At 38.1% G+C, this 20,774-nt stretch overlaps 1 long non-coding RNA gene across 9 annotated transcripts; it reads left to right on the top strand.

The window, feature by feature from the left end:
- The first annotated feature begins 357 nt into the window (after window positions 1-357).
- LOC104094957 (uncharacterized) lies at window positions 358-20,517 on the top strand. Of its 9 annotated transcripts, none has more exons than XR_011409664.1 (6): window positions 358-699; window positions 8,220-8,418; window positions 18,485-18,750; window positions 19,583-19,695; window positions 19,801-19,873; window positions 20,105-20,517. It is a non-coding gene; the product is annotated as an uncharacterized lncRNA (long non-coding RNA). The 9 variants fall into 9 exon arrangements; XR_011409670.1 differs by having other exon boundaries at window positions 360-699; window positions 8,220-8,282; window positions 18,512-18,750; XR_011409665.1 differs by having other exon boundaries at window positions 360-699; window positions 8,220-8,282.
- The last annotated feature ends 257 nt before the right edge of the window (window positions 20,518-20,774 follow it).

Below are 20,774 nucleotides of genomic sequence, written 5' to 3'. Positions count from 1 at the left end.
ATATTTTTAATTTTTACATTTTTAGATTTTTATTGCATAATTAATTGTATTTGTAAAACACTAAAATACCCAAAAAAATATTAGTAACTCTACATGCATTTGTTAGCTAAATGAATTAGTTAATTGTAGAAAAATAGGTCATTAGGTTAATTTTATAAATTAGTTGGAATTAGGACTGTTAAATAAATTGATTAGTCTTGCAAAATACAAAGAAAAAAAAGAGAAGGCTATAGGGTTTCATTACAGCTTTGGGCCAGGTGCTTCTAGTGGCCTATTTTCTTTCTATTCACCCCAGCCCACTACCCGCCAGCCCAATATTCCCTTTTCATCTCTAAAATAGACCCTAATTTCACCCTCCCTTTTGATTCTCAACACTGAAAAGAACGGACCGCCTCCAAAATCCCCCTCTCTAACCTCTCTCATCTCTCACTCAACTATTCTGCATCCTCATAATTTACAGACCTAGACTAACATAGAAAAACAAAGAACTTTGCCTCTTTCAAAAGCTTTCAGATCTGGAAATTTCGAAAAAAAAAAAGGGATTTCAATTGATTGGCTTGTTGGTTTCTGGGATTTTAAGAGTGTTTAAACTTTCCAAAATTGCTGGTTGATTGTTGAATCTGTGGCTGCTTTTGCTGGGTCTTGTCGTCTTCATTTCTGCTCGATTTTGGCCGTTTCAATTTCTGACTCAGGCACTAGGTACATATTCCTAAATCTGTATTTGCTTGTATTTGTTACTGAAAAAATAAAAAAAATGTTAAATTTCTTGCAAGCTTTGATTTACGGTTCTGTTATGTTATTTGTGTCATTTTTTGAGAAATTGGTTCCTGGATTTTAGAGATAGTTAAGGTTTGTTTGCTCAGGGATCCTACCTGCATATGGTCCATTCCATATTTGGCAGAATTAAAGTATTTTTATCATTGTTTAAAAAGGGATTTTCTATGTAACTGCTTCTATGATGTTGAAATCCTTTGTTTAGGCATGAATATTGTACTGACATACTCAACCCCATTTGATTGAGCCATGAATTTATTGTCGCCTTAGTCATTTGTTGTTCAATAACAGATTTGGTTAGCTTTGGTATATCATGGATAGCTGTAGGTTTGCTTTTGAAAGAAGTTTTTTTTTACAATGCTTTTTCCATGTTAGGTTCTTTTGTTTGAGCAATCCTTTAGTGACAAAAACAGATTTAAGTTTGAAATAATCACAAACTTTTCTTTAACACGTAATTAGTTATTAATGACTCTTATCCTTAGCTAATTCACATAGCTTCCATCTAGAACAATATAGCCAACCATTAATTCGTGGGATACAAGGTAAGGAATTGCATTTGATATCTTGTTAAAAGCGCCAGACAATTAAAACCATTTGCTCAAACTCACAATGCATGTCCATAATTGATAACTCTACATTCAATCTCAAAAATAGCTTAGTGCAACTCTCAAACATCGTAGTTCGCTTTAGGCACGATTAATAAATTATCGTGGCCATGGGTACAGTTCCCGTGGCATGGTCACGAGACGTAAACCCCAATTCAAGTGTGCATTTCGTGCAACTCGACTACAACTTCAAATAATAATAAAAATGAACATGTTGTAAATCGCGGGTACGTTTCACGTGGCGCGGTTTGCAATATGTACCAAAACGACAAGTGTACGACATCGTAACTTGTTCCAGTAATAATTTCATAAGCATGAAAAGGCGATTAAATTAATTGAAAGCGATTAGAAGTTAAAAATGCACAATAGGTTTTAAATATGTATTAAATTAGACAATTAGGCCAATTATTACAGTTGAGCGACCGTGCTAAAACCACGGAAGTCGGGAGTGCCTCACACCTTCTTCCGGGTTAACATAATTCCTTACTCGGTCTTCTATGTTCGCAGACCATAAATAAGAGTCAATTTCCTCGATTTGGGATTTAGAATAAACCGGTGACTTGGGACACCATAAATTATTTCAAGTGGCGACTCTGAATAAATAAATAATCCTATTTAGATTAATGTCACTTAAATTAGAAAAACTCTTTTATCCCCTCCCCTCGGGAAAAAAGAGGTGTGACAAGTAGTACCAAGGTATCCTGAATTCTTGTGTTCATGATGAGAAAAGTTTTTCGATTTATTACTCAATAGGTCTGTTATTTTAAATGTTAGTTTATTATTTATATGTTAGTTTAATATTGTATATGTTAGTTTTATTAATTTATATGTTAGTTTTATTATTTTATATGTTAGTTTTATTATTATATATTTTTGTTTATGACTCACTTATTTTTTACTATAATAAAATTATATAATTAATTTTTATAATTATATAAAATTTAATTATTAAATATTCACATATGGGTTCTGGGCTCGATATTTGAGGCCTAATAGCACTAAGGTATCCTGAATTCTTGTGTTCATGATGAGAAAATTTTTTCGATTTATCACTCAATAGGTTTGTTATTTTAAATGTTAGTTTTATTATTTATATGTTAGTTTATTATTTATATGCTTTTTTAATATTGTATATGTTACTTTTATTATTTTACATGTTAGTTTTATTATTTTATATGTTTGTTTGTTACTCACTTATTTTTGACTATAATAAAATTATATAATTAATTTTCATAATTATACAAGATTTAATTATTAAATATTCACATATGGGTTCCACGCTCGATATTTGAGGCCCAGTAGCACCAAGATATCCTGAATTCTTGTGTTCTTGATGAGAAAATTTTTCCAATTTATCACTCAATAGGTCTGTTATTTTAAATGATTAATTTCAATAACTATAAGGATACTACGCTAAAGGGCACTACATTTTACTACGCTAAAGGGCACTACATTACAAATACGAGCACTACATTAGGCCACAAGATACCACTACAGGGAACTAAACTAACAATTTGTCTATTTTACTAGTCTTTTAGCAAATAAATAATCTAAAGCAGATAACAACAATAAATTAATTTAATAAAAAAACAATCACAAAAATATATATACCACAGTAAAAAGTAACTAATTAATATTTGTTTTAACAACTAATAACAATTTCTCTATTTTACCATATTTTTTAGCACACTAATACTATAGTCCGGATAAAAAATAACAAATTAGTTAAATCACAAAACAAGCACAAAATAACATAGAGCACATTAAAAACAACTAATATACATTTTTTATACGAGTTTTAACAAAAACTAAGTCGAATACCTCGATTTAAGGTTTTTGAAAAGTTGAAGATTTGGTGATTTGGAGCTGAAACGATCAACCCACTACTAGAATACGCCTTAGTAAGAATGTGGGACCGAGAACCTATACTTTTTGTGGGACCGGTGGGCTCCACTTGAGCTTTTTTTGTGAAAATAGGGGGGAGGACCGCTATTTTTTTTTGTTTTAAGGGGGGAGTTTCTGGTTTGGTGGGGAAGGGAAGGGGACGGATTTTTATGTGGGTATAACGCCTTTTTATTAAAACGCTATACTATAGTGTCTTAATAAAAAGCGCTATACCCTCCCGCTCTTTTCAAGTTCAACTATAGCGCCTTTTAAAAGGGCGCTATACCTTAACGGGCAAACGGCCGTTAAGGTATAGCGCCCTTTAAAAGGGCGTTATTTATATTTTGGTCACTATATTTTTTTTCCATACATTTTGATTCTTTGAGTCCAAAAAATCCACATTTTGGTTCCGAACTCAAAATAACGATAGCACCCATTTTCTTTTGCTAACCGTTTATCTAATAAACCCATGACCCATAAATTGTTTCAAACCAAAACCTTCAGGTATTAAATTCCAGTTGAAAGGCAGAGAAGAAATCAATTGGGATAGAGAAGCAACTTCCCTTTGTGAGAAATAACCAAAGGTTGAAAATCTTCATGTTTGGTTGCTATTTGATTTGTGTCTGCTTATTAAATTTCTTTTGCTTCCCCTTCTTACATCAAGTTTTGGAAGAGTATTAGTCCACCCATGGGAATTCGGTTGATACTTTTTATTGTTCTTCTTTCCCCATTTCATTTGTATTTCGAAGTGTTTGTCTTGTGAAGTAAACCAAACTTTTGATAGCAACTAATAGGGGAATTTGATTCAACAACTGAAAGAAAATTACAAACTTGAAGGAAATTGAAAAGCTGCAGCAGAAGGATAAGAGGTAAGGAGGGATTACACCAAGAAAGTGGGGAAGAGACAGAGAGAGAGCTGCAACATTACACATTAACGATACCACTACTGATACTAGACATGTCTATTATAACAATATAATATTCCCCTATAACAAACCAGCTATTGACACTTGTCTCATCCAGCTTGCCATATAAAATCCCCCAAAAGCCTATTGGGCTGTTTCAATCTTCTGCTCCTACGCAATTGATCCCCAGGCCCAAGTTCTTCTCCCATTTGGTCTTCCAGCCCAACTACATTATTATCCAACACTGGGTCCAATGACGGGTTCATAACATTACTCACTCCTGAAAAGAGAACCTTGTCCCCAAGGTTCTGAGCAGCTGAATCTTGAAGTTGTAATGGTGTAATCTGTTCATCTGGCTGCCCCTTACAGCGCTTGAGTAATGAAATGTGGAACACTGAATGAATCCTAACTTCTTCAAGTAATTGAAGCTTGTATGCCACATAGCCAATCCGCTTCAGTACCTTGTAAGGTCCAAAGTACTTCCTACTTAGCTTGTGTTGGTGAGCGCTCCTTAAAGATTGTTGCTTATATGGCTGCAATTTCACGAATACCCAGTCACCTTCCTCAAAATGATCATCAGTTCGCCCCTTATCAGCATCTTTTTTCATGCGGGATTGTGACTTAGACAGATTAAACTTCAGAATCCCATGTACTTCATCTCACCGTAGCATGTACTGCTCAATTAAATCATCGGAAGCACTGCCCAACACATAGCGAGCGATGGTGGGAGGTTCTCTGCCATATAATGCTTGGAAGGGTGTCATCCCCGATGAAGTTTGAAAAGCTGTATTATACCAAAACTCGGCCCATGGTAATATAGGTACCCATTCATGCGGGCTGTCAGCCACAAAACACCTTAAATATTGATCCATACACTTATTTAATGCCTCAGATTGCCCGTTGATTTGGGAATGGTAAGCAATACTCATGGCCAAAACAGTCCCCTGTAAACGATTAAGCTCTTGCCAAAACGAATGTAGGAAGCGAGGGTCTCGATGCGTCACAATTGTTCGAGGAGGACCATGCAACTTAATGATATGGACTACAAAAGCTTCAGCTATGGACTGGGCAGTGAAAGTTACCGGTAAATGAATAAAGTGCCCGAACTTAGAAAGTCTTTCAACCACGGTCATAATGGTGGCTTTTCCCTTAGAGCTCGGCAAGCAAGTGATGAAATCCATAACTATCCCCTCAAAAACCATTTCGGGAACGGGTAACGGTTGTAAAAGACCCGCAGGTAGCTTATTGATGTCCTTGGATCGTTGGCATATTTGGCTAGAGGCAATGTAAACCTTAACATCATTACGCATTGCTGGACAGTAAAAGTTTGAGGATAAGCAATGAAAAGTACGAGCAATACCGGCATGTCAGCCTATCTTTGAATCAGGACATTCCTAAAGCAAAAGTTACTTTAAGGAAGAATCGCATGGTATTACTAGACGACCTTTGTAAAAGAGCAACCCTTTGCGAAAAAAGTAGGCTGCATAATCCATAGGTTTGTTTTCCATGCCCTGCTGGATGGCCAACAACTCAGGATGAATTTTGTTTACCTCTATCAACTCAGCGAGCCATTCAAATGAACGCTCAAAAATAGCATAAACTGTACCAACCTCAGGTGGTCTAGACAGGGCATCCGCAACCATATTCTGTTTTCCCGGTTGATAATTGATGGTGAAATCATACCCAACTAATTTTCCTAGCCACTTTTGTTATTCCGGGGTCTGAATTATTTGAGTTGTGAGGTTTTTTAGGGACTGCTGGTCAGTGATTATTGTGAAACATTGCCCTAAAAGATATTGCCTCCATTTTTCCACAGCTTGCGTAATGGCATACATCTCTCGGTGGTAAGTTGAGGCTTTTGGCATCCTAGGACATAAATTTTGACTATAAAAGGCAATGGAATGCCCTTTCTGTGACAGGATTGCCCCAATCCCTACGCCCGAGGCATCATTCTCCAGAGTAAAATCATCATCGAAGTTGGGCAGGGCCAGAACTGGAGTAGAGCTAAGCCTAGACTTTAGGTCCTCAAAGGCTTGTTGAGCTTACTCATTCCAAACAAAGGTGTCTTTCCGGAGTAAATCAGACAATGTACTGGCCACAATGGCAAAGTGACGAATAAATCGCCTATAATAGCCCGCAAGGCCCAAGAAACTGCGAACATCTTTAACTGACTTAGTGTGGACCATTGTTGTACAATAGAAATTTTTGAGGGGTCGACGACAAGCCCATATGAAGATATAACATGGCCCAAATAATCCACCTTGGTCTGCCCAAACTGACATTTGCTGCACTTTGCAACCAATTGGTGTCGTTGGAGCAATTTGAGGACTAACTCCAAATGCTCCAAATGCAACGACCAAGATGAACTATAGATGAGAATATCATCAAAGAATACGGGTACAAATTTGCGAAGATAAGGCCGAAAAATGTCATTCATGGTTGCTTGAAAGGTCGATGGGGCATTGGATAAACTGAACAGCATAACCAAAAGCTCGTAATGGCCATCATGTGTCTGGAATGCCATCTTAGGAACATCAACAGGGTGAACACGGAACTGATAATAACCAGACAAGAGATCCAACTTCGAGAAAAATTTAGCCCCATATAATTCATCAAACAACTCGCCAACTGAGGGAATTGGAAATTTGTCACGCACGGTAATAAAATACCTCCCCGTCTAAGTAAAATGAAGCAATCGCCAGCCTCTGTTCTGGAAGAATTTTGTAGAACGAAATATACCTGTCAACCTGAAACGGAGCATGACATAGTTACCACCACTATCATTTGTGGACAGAACTACCTCAGTCGTCTTTGAACGAGATGTCTCTGCTACGGACCCGTTCAACTGAGATCCAATGGAAGCCACCTGAGAAAGAACCTCTTGCATCAATTTATGCTGACCATCAAATGTTGTGCGGAGTTCAGACATCTCCCGGGCCATGCCCGTTTGTGCGGCTTCTAGTTGCTTGAGTCGAGTATTTACCATTTGGCAGATAACAATGAAATCACGAGTGAAGTAAACCAAACTTTTGATAGAAACTAATAGGGGAATTTGATTCAACAACTGAAAGAAAATTATAAACTTGAAGGAAATTAAAAAGCTGCAACAGAAGGGTAAGAGGTGAGAAGGGATTACACCAAGAAAGTGGGGAAGAGACAGAAAAGAGCTGCAACATTACACATTAACGATACCACTACTGATACTAGACATGTCTATTATAACAATATAATATTCCCCTATAACAAACCAGCTATTGATACTTGCCTCATCCGGCTTGCCATATAAAATCCCCCAAAAGCCAATTGGACTGTTTTAATATTCTCCTCATACGCAATTGATCCCCATGCCCAAGTTCTTCTCCTATTTGGTTTTCCAGCCCAACTACATCATTATCCAACATTGGGTCCAATGACGGGTTCATAACATCTTGACAGTGGATTAGGATGTGAAGGTGTTCCCAATTTTTATGTTTCTTTGTTTTAGATTTATATCTTTGGCCATCCTTGTGTCTGTCACTTTTTTTGTTTGTTTTGAGCTTCAATACTCAATTTTGCTTTTGACTCCTCGATAGAGACTACTCGATGCATAATACATATACTTTTACTGGGTCTGAAAAAAAATGTACTTTGGGAGATTCAATCTTAATTTTTCTGTGTAATCTCGAGTGAGTATAAAATTATATCTTATGCATGCCCATCATATAGTTAATTTATTTTCTGTAAGGTCTTTCGATCTTTTTTCTATTTTTTTTGGTTTTTCCTTTCTCATTGTTTGGTTCTTTTCCCCTTTCCTGTAATGAACACCTACAATAATTTTTGTTATTGTTGTAACTTGTAATAGAGTAGGGCAATGAAGAGTTGTAATAGAAGAGGATAACCAAGTCATAGTATATGCGTGGATAATGATCTTATTTATACCATAGCAATTTAATTATGTTGTTCGGGACAACTTGAAGCCTGTAGTCTGTCAATGAAAAATAGTTCATACTATATCATAAAAAATACGAGTTTCCTTTTGTTTAAGATGGGTTTATCATTTTTTTTTCTTCAGGACAATTGTTCTTCAGCTATGGTTGTCGAACTATTCTTCTATTCGTCCAAAGTCTATTAGGAGGTTCGGATTTTTTTACGCCTTCCCTTGGTTGGATATTTTATATTTCTGCTTTGTCTAACTGTAATTTCTTTTGCAAAACCAAATATTGAGAGCGCTCTTAATATCCTGCTGCAACACCTTTGGAAGAACAAGGAAGGTGAGACTTGAGAGTGCTCTCTAGCTATCACTTCTATTTAAGTAAAGCCTATATCTATTTCCTCCTCCATCACTTAATGTAAAAGGTGGCCTTACATTTAGGCTTTTTATTTGTGAGCCTTGTTGGCACATTTGAAACTTTTTATTTAAGGCCTTGTTAGCCAAATAAATTGCCTTGTATTTTGAGCGGATGCGACCAATTGTTGGCCAAGCATTTATTTCTTCTCTTCCTATATAATGAAGACTCTCTACTCATTTGGAAACATACCAAAAAGACTTGTCTTCAATTCTTATTTCTTTCTTTCCTCCTTTATTAAGAGTATTTTGTATGAGAGTTAGTGTTGGGAAGAACTTGTGTGAATCCTTTTTTTGGAGAAAGCTTGTGAGGTTATTCTCTTAGGATATTTGGGATTAATTAGAGTTTTTACTCTAATTTTATACTCTCTTTTGTACTCTTATTGTTATACTAAATTGTTCCTCTCCGCTTGTGGACGTAGGTCACTTTGACCGAACCACATTAAATTGATGTCTTCTTTATATGTTTTAATTTCCGTTGTTATCAACTTCCATTGTCTTTGTTATTGTCATTTTACCGTTGTTTGGTTATATTCCGCACTACTCGGGTTTTCAATCCTAATAAATTGATATCAGAGCCGGATTTAACCGGGTTTATTTCAGTAGCCAATATGACTTTAACAAAGACTTATGTTGAGAAATTTGACAGAAGTGAAAACTTCGAAATATGGCAATTAAAGATGGAAGCTATCCTAATTCAGGATGGCTTAGACTTGGCGTTGCAAGGAAAGGAGAAGAAGCCGGATAAAATGACGGACGAGGAGTTTGCCATTGTAGATAAAAGAAAAAATCAAGTATCATCTTAAATTTCTTAAATGAGGCTTTACGTGAAGTTTCTGTAGAAACCACAGCCAAAGGCATGTGGAAAAAATTGAAAACCTTATATATGAAGAGGATGGTGGAAAATAGACTTTACATGAAGCAGAAGCTTTATACAATTCGTATGGGTAAAGGTACATCTATTCTCTCACATCTTGACACATTTGATTCCATTCTTATGGATTTGAGTAATATAGATGCTAAAATTAAAGATGAGGATCAAGCTGTGTTACCGCTTTGTTTCTACCCCCATCCTTTAAGCATATAAGAGATACTATGCTTTATGTAAAAGATAATATCTCTTATAAGGATATTAAATCTATCTTAAAATTAAAAGAACATATAAATAATGATATTATTGGGGAGGCTAGTGGAACTCAAGCGGAAGTTGGCTTGTTTATTATGGGCAAATCCTACTTCATATCCAGATATAATAATTTACAGTGTCGCTATTGTCATAAGAAATGTTACATTATCTCCGAATGCTATAAGCTGAAAAATAAAGAAAAGCATAAGGAAAGGAAAAATGAGCACAAAAATAATGACATCGCCGAAGGTAGTGTAGCAACTGATGAGATTGAGGGAACTATATTTTTAGCAACTAAAACTAGTTTCAGATTAGACATGTCACAACCCAATTTCCCCTCCGTGTGACGTCGTGACGACACCTAGTCTCTACAATTAGGTAAGCCTAATATTTTACGGAATAATAAAATAAAAATATAAATTTAACCAATTATTCAAAAATACACAACAAATTTCAAAACCCGGAACATCGTGAATCACAAACTACAGAAGGAAAAATCTAGTGTCTCTATACGTCAGAGTCTAACAAGAAAAAATACAAAAAAATGATGGACATGAGAAAGAGTAGAAGGGGACTCCGAGGTCTGCGGACGCGGCAGATATACCTTGAAGTATCGAAAGCTGTCCCGGCTCACTGATAGTGCGGCTGATAAGGTGTACCTGGATATGCACACGAAAAATATGTATAGAGAGTAGCATGAGTACACCACAATCGGTACCCAGTAAGTGCCAAGCCTAACCTCGGTCGAGTAGTGACGAGGTCAGGTAAGGGCCGTACTGGTAAATATATAATAAAATAATATAGAGTGTAATACCGCAATAAAATAATGGCTGAAATTTAACAACAATAAAATCATAGAAGGTAACAACTCAGTACACAGAAACATAACAGGGGATCTCCCGAGATACCGTTTCGTAGTCCCAAACGTAAATGAGCAGGGGGATCTCCAGAAAAATTGTTCCGTAGTACCAAAGTAAATGTGCAGGGGGATCTCCTGGAATACCGTTCCGTAGTCCCAAAGTAAATGTGCAGGGGGATCTCCCGAAATTCCGTTCCATAGTCCCAAAGTAAAGGTGCAGGGGGGTCTCCCGGAATACCGTTCCGCAGTCTCAAAGTAAATATGCAAGACAGGGGGATCTCCCAGAATACCGTTCCGTAGTCACAAAGTAAATATGCAACGCGAATGATAGAAATACAACTACATCACAAAATTCTTACAATTTAGACTAAGTACCAGTCAGGGAAGAAGCAAGAAATTCACTAAGCATGATGCACATAATTCACATAAATAATTAAGAAACGTAGACATGTTGTATTAGACTAAACATAATAGCTACACATATTGGAATAGCTCAATTAAGAATGAAAATAGATTAGTACTTATTAAAATGGTATAACTCAAAATAACAGAAAAACATGTTGCTGCTCGGTAAGAAAATCGGGTTTTACCATAACTAGCCCGTGTACGTACTCATCACCTCATGTACACGACGCTCACATAGCTCAATAGTTTCAAATCTTAAGGGGATTTCCCCCGTACAAAGTTAGGCAAGCAACTTACCTTGAACCAAGCTCAATCAATTGGTCACAATGCCTTTCCCTCAAATATCCGGCTCTGAATGGCCCAAATCTAGCCAAAAGCAATTACATATTATAAGTACAACAATAATAGACTCATCTAAATAACGAAATCAACATTTTAACGAAAAATCTGAAATTAACTCAAAAATGCTCGTGGGGCCCACATCTCGTAACCCGACAAAAGTCACAAAATCTGAAAGCCTATTCACTCACGAGTCTAACCATATTAATTTTACTAAACTCCGACACGAAATGGTCCTCCAAATCCATAATTCAAACTCCCAAATCCCTAGCCTCCAACTTTCAATTTCTACCTTAAATACACACTAACTAGGTAGGAAACTACATGGGGAAGCATGACTAATGATCAAAAAATAAGCACAAGGGACTTACCTTAAGAAATCCCTCGAAAATGCTCTCAACAATCGCCCTAAACCGAGTTGCAAAGTCCAAAAATGACAAAAATCGCGAAGCCCTTCGGTTTTAACCACTGCCCAGGTATTTACGCACCTGCGGAGCCTGGGCTCGCACCTGCGGGTGCGCTTGTGAGGCAACATGTGCACATCTACGCAAATCACTTACCCCCCCTCTACCTTCGCACCTACGATGAAAGGGCCACATTTACGCGTGCGCGCCTGCGGAGTTCCCTTCCGCTTCTGCGGACCTTGCGCACATGCGAAGACCCCTAAGCATCTGCGGGCATCGCAGATGCAGAAATCACCTCGCACCTGTGACCCCTAGCACTCCTCCATTTTCCCGCTTTTGCGCCAATTTTCTTGCCCGCAGGTGCGATTACAACAGAACCAGTAAAAGCACAAGATTTTCCTAAGTCCAATTTCATTCTGTTAAGCATCCGAAACACACCTGAAGCCCTCGGGACCTCTACCAAACCTACCAACCAATCCTATAACACCATACAAACTTAGTCGAGCCTTCAAACCACATCGAACAATACCAAAAATCATGAACTAAGCACGGATTCAATCCTAAGAACTTAAAATTTTCCAAATTCTACAAACGACGCCGAACCACGTCAAATCTAGTCCGAATTACCTCATATTTTACACACAGGTCACAAATGACACTACAAACCTACAACCACTTCAGAAATCCATTCCGAGCCCGATATCAAAATTTCCACTATCGGCCGAAATCGCCGAAAATCTAACTTTTGCCGATTCAAGCCTAAATCTACTACAGACCTCCAAAACACATTCCGAACGCGCTCCTCAGCTCAAAATCACTCAATGGAGCTAACGGAGTCGACGGAATTCCATTCCGGATCCGTCTTCACACAGTTTTAACTACGGTCCAAATTCTAAGACTTAAGCTCTCATTTAGGGACTAAGTGTCCCAAAACACTTCGAAACTCAATACCAATCATCCCGACAAGTCACAATAGCAGAAATAGATATGGAGAAAGCAGTTAATAGGGGTTTGGGGCTCTAACTCTCAAAATGGTCGGCCGGGTCGTTACATCCTCCCCCTCTTAAAACAATCGTTCGTCCTCGAATGAGCATAGAGACAAACCTGAAGTGGTAAAAAGATGCGGATAACGGCTGCGCGTATCCTGCTCGGTCTCCCAAGTTGCCTCCTCGATCGGTTGTCCCCTCCAATAAACCTTCACGAAAGCAATGTTCTTTGATCTTAGCTTTCTGACCTGCCTATCTAAAATAGCCACTGGCTCCTCAACATAGGATAGATCCTTGTCCGATTGAACTGAGCTGAAATCCAACACATGGGACGGATCGTCGTGATACTTTTAGAGCATAGAAACATGGAATACCTGATGAACTCTTGCTAGACTGGGAGGCAAGGCAAGCTCATAAGCAACCCCCCCCCAACTCGACGCAAAACCTCAAATGGACCAATGAACCTTGAGCTCAACTTGCCCTTCTTTCCAAATCTCATAACGCCCTTCATAGGCAAAACTCGGAGCAAGACTTGCTCACCAACCATGAATGCAACATCACGAACATTTCGGTCTGCATAACTTTTCTGTCTGGACTAGGCCGTGCGAAGTCTATCCTGAATCACCTTAACCTTCTCCAAGGCATCCTGAACCAAGTCCGTACCCAATAATCTAGCCTCACCGGGCTTGAATCAACCCACTGGGGACCGACACCGCCTACCGTACAGAGCCTCATATGGTGCCATCTGAATGCTGGACTGATAATTGTTGTTGTAAGCAAACTCCGTAAGTGACAAGAACTGGTACCAAGCACCCCCAAAATCTATCACACACGCACCAAGCATATCCTTTAATATCTGAATAGTGCGCTCGGACTGCCCGTCCGTCTGAGGGTAAAATATTGTGCTCAACTCAACCCGAGTACCCAACTCATGTTGTACAGCTCTCCAGAACCGTGATATAAACTGCGTACCCCGGTCAGAGATAATAGATACCGGTGCGCCATGAAGCCTGATGATCTCACGAATGTAGATTCAAGCTAGCTGCTCGGAAGAATAGGTAGTCATCACAAGAATGAAATGAGCCGACTTGGTCAGCCTATCCACAATCACCCAAACTGCATCAAACCTCCGCTGAGTCCATGGGAGTCCAACAACGAAATCCATACTGATCCGCTCCCATTTCCACTCCGGAATCTCTAGCTTTTGAAGCAATCCACCTGGTCGTTGATGCTCATATTTTACATGCTGGCAATTCAGACATCGAGCCGCATACTCTACTATGTTCTTCTTCATTCTCCTCCACCAGTAATGTTGTTTCAAGTCCTGATATATCATTGCGGCACCCGAATGAATAGAGAACCGCGAACGGTGAGCTCCTGGAGAATCAACTCACGCAAACCATCTACATTGGGCACACATAGCCTGCCTTGCATCCTCAATGCACCATCATCTCCAATAGTGACCTCCTTAGCATCACCGTGCTGGACCGTGTCTTTAAGGACAAGCAGATGGGGGTCTCATATTGACGCTCCCTGATACCAACTTGTCACGACCCAATTTTCCCTCCGTGTGACGTCGTGACGGCACCTAGTCTCTATAACTAGGTAAGCCTAATATTTTGCGGAATAATGAAAAAAATATAAATTTAACCAATTATTCAAAAATACACAACACATCCCAAAACTCGAAACATCGTGAATCACAAACTACAGAAGGAAAAATCTAGTGTCTCTATACGTCAGAGTCTAACAAGGAAAAATATAGAAAATGATGGACATGAAAAAGAGTAGAAGAGGAATCCGAGGTCTGCGGACATGGAAGATATACCTTGAAGTCTCCAAAGCTGTCCCGGCTCACTGATAGTGCGGCTGATAAGGTGAACCTGGATCTGCACACAAAAAACATGTGCAGAGAGTAGCATGAGTACACCACAATCGGTACCCAGTAAGTGCCAAGCCTAACCTCGGTCGAGTAGTGACGAGGTCAGGTCAGGGCCCTACTCGTAAATATATAATAAAACAATATAGAGTGTAATACCGCAATAAAATAAAGGCTGAAATTTAACAACAATGGAATCATAGAAGGTAACAACTCAGTACACAGAAATACAACAGGGGATCTCCCGAGATACCGTCTCGTAATCCCAAACATAAATGAGCAGGGGGATCTCCCAGAATACCGTTTCGTAGTCCCAAAGTAAATATACAGGGGGATCTCCCGGAATACCATTCCGTAGTCCCAAAGTAAATGTGCAGAGGGATCTCACGGAATACCGTTCCGTAGTCCCAAAGTAAAGGTGCAGAGGGATCTCCCAAAATACCGTTCCATAGTCCCAAAGTAAATATGCAAGACAGGGGGATCTCCCGGAATACCGTTCCGTAGTCCCAAAGTAAATATGCAGCGCGAATGATAGAAATACAACTATATCACGAAATTCTTACAATTTAGACTAAGTACCAGTCAGGAAAGAAGCATGAAATTCACTAAGCATGCTGCACATAATTACATAAACAATTAAGACACGTAGACATGTTGTGTTAGACTAAACATGATAGCTACACATATTGGAATAACTCAATTAAGAATAAAAATAGATTAGTACTCATTAAAATGTTATAACTCAAAATAATAGGAAAACATATTGCTGCTCAGTAAGAAAATCGGGTTTTACCACAACTAGCCCATGTACGTACTCGTCACCTCACGTACACGGCGCTCACATATCACAATAATTCCAAATCTTAAGGGGATTTCCCCCGCACAAAGTTAGGTAAGCCACTTACCTCGAACCAAGCTCAATCAATTGGTCACAATGCCTTTCCCTCGAATATCCGGCTCCAAATGGCCCAAATCTAGCCAAAAGCAATTACATATCATAAATACAACAATAATAGACTCATCTAATTAACGAAATCAATATTTTAACGAAAATTCCGAAATTAACTCAAAATATATCAATCTCAACTTTGAATTAAAAACTCAATTATCACCAGAAAATCCGTAAACATGATAAGAACGATAAATTAAAAAACAATAGTATAACACGCAGCAATTAGGCATAGGAATGAGACAATATAAGAAAAACAGAGAAATATGGAAAACAGGTAAATTGGCGGCGCATAAGTACTCGTCACCTCACATATATGCCGCTCACATGAATTTCACTTAGCAAGTAATCTAAGGTCCCTAATTCCCTCAAGTCAGGGTTAGACACAACACTTACCTCGCTCCGAAGGCCACTTAATTCTCAATCACAGCTTTTCCTTTGGAATTCACCTCCAAACCACTCGTATCTATTAAAAAATGACTCAATAATATCAAATATTGCTAAAGAAATTAATTATATTGCATAAATTAAATTTCCCAAAATTTCCTCCAAAAAGTCAAAAATATCGACACCGGGCCCGCTTGGTCAAAACCCGAGGTTCAAACCAAAATCCATTTACCCATTCACCTCCGAGACCGAATATATAATTGGTTTTGGAATCCGACCTCAAATTGAGGTCTAAATCCCCAAATTTCCGAAATTTCTAGTTTCTACCCTAACCCCTAATTCTATCATGAAAACTCTAGATTTTAGCTTGATAATTCAAGAAATGTAATGGATAATTGAAAGAAAATAGTTTAGAGTCACTTCCAACACTTTGGGGAAGAAATAACTCTTGAAAAATTGTCTCACGCCGTTTGGTTTTTGAGAAGAATAAATTTTTGGCTAAATCCCGTGTTTGGATTCTGTTAAGTGCTGGGCGACGGTGTTCATCGCGTTCGCGAGAGCACTGTCGCGTTCGCGAAGAGTATAGGCTGCCAAGCCTTAACGTTTGCGAGACAATTCTCGCGTTCACGTAGGCTACCCTTCCCTGGTCTTCGTGTTCGCGAGACAGTGTTCGCGATGTAGAAAAGGCTGACTCCCCCTCCCCAGTGCCTAACACTATGCGTTCGCGATGGGCTTGTCACGTTCGCGAAGGGTAACGCCCCCATCGCTTCGTGTTCGCGACCAAGACTTCGCATTCGCGAATAAGAAATCCCTGCCTCATCAGTTTACTCTTCGCGTTCGCAAGAGGACCTTCGCGAATGCGAAGAAGGACATGCTAGAACCCAGACTCTGCAGAAAAAAACCAGATTTTCCTAAGTCCAATTTCATTCCGTTAAGCATCCGAAACACACCTGAGGCCCCCGGGACCTCCACCAAACCTATCAACCAATCCTATAACACCATACAAACTTAGTCAAGCCTTCAAACCACATCGAACAACACCAAAAATCATGAATTAAGCACGGATTCAAGCTTAAGAACTTAGAATTTTCCAAATTCTACAAACGACATCGAACCACGTCAAATCTAGTCCGAATTACCTCACATTTTACACACATGTCACAAATGGAACTACGAACCTATAACCACTTTCGGAAATCCATTCCGAGCTCGATATAAAAATTTTCACTATCGGCCGAAATCGCCGAAAATCTAACTTTCGCCGATTCAAGCCTAAATCTACTACAGACCTCCAAAACACATTCCGGACGTGCTCTTCAGCTCAAAATTACTCAACGGAGCTAACCGAGTTGACGGAATTCCATTCCGGATCTGTCTTCACACAGTTTTGGCTACGGTCAAAATTCTAAGACTTAAGCTCTCATTTAGGGACTAAGTGTCCCAAAATACTCCAAAACTAAAAACCAATCATCCCGGCAAGTCACAATAGCAGAAATAGATATGGAAAAAGTAGTTAATAGGGGTTTGGGACTTAACTCTCAAAACGGTCGGCCGGATCGTTACAAGACAATGAGAGTGGATTTTAGATTCCGATTGTTCATATCATATGTGTCCTAGCAGAGACTTGTTTTCTACATATGATTCAGTTGCAGGTGGAGTTGTCCAACTGGGTAACAATGTTACTTGTAACGTTATTGGCAAAGGTACAATTCAGATTAGAATGCACGATGGTGTGGTGAAAACTCTCACCGATGTTAGATATGTTCCTGAGTTGAAGAAAAATCTCATCTCTTTGGGCACTTTAGAATTCCTTAGGTGCAGATTCATCGGTGAAGGTGGAGTTCTAAGAATTTTTCAAGGTGCGCTTGTGATCATGAAAGCACATAGATCTGGTTCGTTATATACTTTATTGGGCTCCACTGTTATAGGCCCTACTACTCTTTCGATATCAGACAACTTGTCTAATTTTGATGACATTAAATTTTTACATATGCCCATCGGGGCTTTTGCGGAGAAGGTGAAGCAAATTTACTATATCAGCCAAAATTAGGCCAAGGTGGAGATTTGTAAAAGGTGGCCTTAAATTTAGGCTTTTTATTTGTGAGCCTTGTTGGCACATTTGGAGCCTTTTATTTAAGGCCTTATTGGCCAAATAAATGACCTTGTATTTTGAGAGGATGTGGCCAATTGTTGGCCAAGCATTTCTTTCTTCTCTTCCTATATAATGAGGACTCTCTACTCATTTGGAAATACACCAACAAGACTTGTCTTCAATTCTTATTTCTTCCTTTCCTCCTTTATTAAGAGTATTTTGTATGAGAGTTAGTATTGGGAAATACTTGTGTGAACCCTTTCTTTTAAGTGATCTTGTGAGGTTATTCCCTTAGGATATTTGGAATTAATTAGAGTACTTACTCTAATTTTGTACTCTCTTTTGTACTCTTATTGTTATAGTAAATTGCTCCTCTCCGCTTGTGGACGTATGTCACTTTAACCAAATCACGTTAAATTGGTGTCTTCTTTATATGTTTTAATTGCCGTTGTTATCAACTTCCATTATTTTTGTTATTGCCAGTATATTGTTGATTGGCTATATTCCGCACTACCCGGTTCCCGATCCTAACACTTAACTAATTGAGTCATTTTCCTGTTGGTAAGGAACCTTACCATTTTCACAAACTTCAGAATTGAAATCCTGTTGTGGAATGCATATAGAGGATTGCTATTGCCGAAGCAATCAATTTCGAATTCTGAAAACACAGGTTTTAGAGTGTACCAGAAAGAGAAAAAGGACAGACAACAAAGAAGAATCGAGAAAGGACAAGCAAAAAAGAATGACGAGAAAAGAAGGCTAAGATGACTCTTAAAGACTTTCATGATGGTTCTATTTATTCCTGGTCTCCCCTTCCTTCTGCACCCAGCTTGTAAGTGTTCTCTTTGCCCCTATCCATCTGTTTTGGCGATTTTCTGGAAAAAAAGTCACCTTTTTTTAACTAAACTGAAATTTTAAGCCTTCTGTTGCTGAAATTAGTGAGTTTGATAAAATTAAACAAATTCTTCTTTAGGCGAGACTTGCAGTTCCCCTTGCCCTCAAATATAGTTTACGAGGTAAAAAATTGCAACTCAAATCGATTCAAATGTAAGAAGAGTGTCATGAAAGGCCATATTTTTTAAATTTGAAATGCCTTTGTTTTCAAGATGCTTCCTGTGTTGTTGTCCGGTTATATGAATTTTAAAGCACGTCTCTTGAAACAACTAGGGGTCTCTTTGGGGACGTTCTCTTCTGATATCTGTTGACTTGTATATTTGTTCTTTCAGAAACTTTTCAAGTTGGCTTGCTTTGCAAACTGAACCAAATATGTTTTCAACTTAGCTTTGTTCATCTAATGATCTACATGCAAGATTTAAATTAAATGTCTGCAATTGTAATCCAAGTATGTGGGGAAACTCCCACAAGCATTTTAAGTGTGCGGGGAATCTGGTTATACATGAAAGTTGGAAGAACCTAACTACTATTTTACCTAACAAAGGACTTAATCCAATATTCTGAGAACAACTGAACAAGAACTATAATATTTTACTATTTAGGTCATATATTTATATATGTTTGTATCTATGTATGTATGAATGTGTGGCTTTATAATTGCATGTGTATTTTGAAGAGGAAATACTCTGTTTGATTTCAACTGTATGATTTGACTAAAATAAAAAGAAAAAAGAAAAAAAAAATATGCTTCCTCACGAGTGTTGTTGCAGGGGAAGACTGAAAGTTGTTTACTTGGAGACATTTTGGTGACAATGGGGATTATCAATGCTGAAATTCCACTTCAAAAGATCTAACTTTAGCGTCTCTAACCACTCTACGAGCGGTATAACTTTACAAAGATTTCTTCCTTTATGGTTCTATCAAATATTCTTAATGCCTTTTTTATTGTTTTCCTCTTTAATTAGTGATTCTGTATTTCCACTTGTAGGTCCATTGTGATGGGGTCGACCGTTCTTGAGGAAGCCCAAAGGTCATCTATAGAAGTACTCTTGAACATGTAGGTAAGGGGTTAACTTTCAATTACGGAGCATCTAATCATATCTTATGATATCAAGATGAGTGTTTTATGCTATTTCTCTGAATGATAGTAATCTGATTTCTGTTGTCATTATGTTTGGTTGAAACAGAGTTCCTTCATAAAGAAGGATGATTGCATGGTTTTGCTTGTGTTAGTTCTATATATCCTCCGTTTATTCAAAGATAAAAACTGACATATCAATATTTGATGCCAGGATTCTCACTGACATCTCAAAAACATAACAAAGTGATTGCTCGGCCTTGGGAGATCATTATTGTTTGGGACGATGTTATCTGTTATCATATTAACTCTCCAACCAGACATAGTTGCTTTGGAGTATCAATATCTTCTATAGAATTTCCTCGCTAATATTTGATTGCTGGAAATGGATAACTGTACTTTTGAGTGTGGAAGTGGACCTGTGGTAGTATTTTCAAAATAAATGAGTCAAAGTGTTATGCCTTAAACAAAGTGTCAATATGCATGTAAAGAGTTTTTACTTATGGCAAGCCTTCTAGAAGCTATGGACAAATGTGCCCTCTTGCATGATTGTTCATAGACAAGTGTTAAACCACTTGTTAAGATTATCATCATTATTCTTGGTTATATATAGTCACAATCTACCCATCCATATGATCAACAAAAGAAAGAAAATTATTTCTCCTTTGTAGTTCAATCATTACCTAGCTACATAGCCATTATAATAGCAATTATTAAGCTTTCTTCTATAGTCCCATTTCGGCCAAATTCTCGTTCACAAGTTTTTTCTTTTACAATTTTTTAACTTGCTGGATTTATTATTAATATTTTGCTTATTCCTGTATCCCCTAAATAAATAGATATGAGCTTGTTTAATTATGGAAAAATATTTCACATTGCTGAAA

The sequence above is a fragment of the Nicotiana tomentosiformis genome, chromosome 7 (genome assembly GCF_000390325.3).
Source record: "Nicotiana tomentosiformis chromosome 7, ASM39032v3, whole genome shotgun sequence".
Classification (NCBI taxonomy): domain Eukaryota; kingdom Viridiplantae; phylum Streptophyta; class Magnoliopsida; order Solanales; family Solanaceae; genus Nicotiana; species Nicotiana tomentosiformis.
This window is presented reverse-complemented; position numbering and strand designations above follow the sequence as displayed.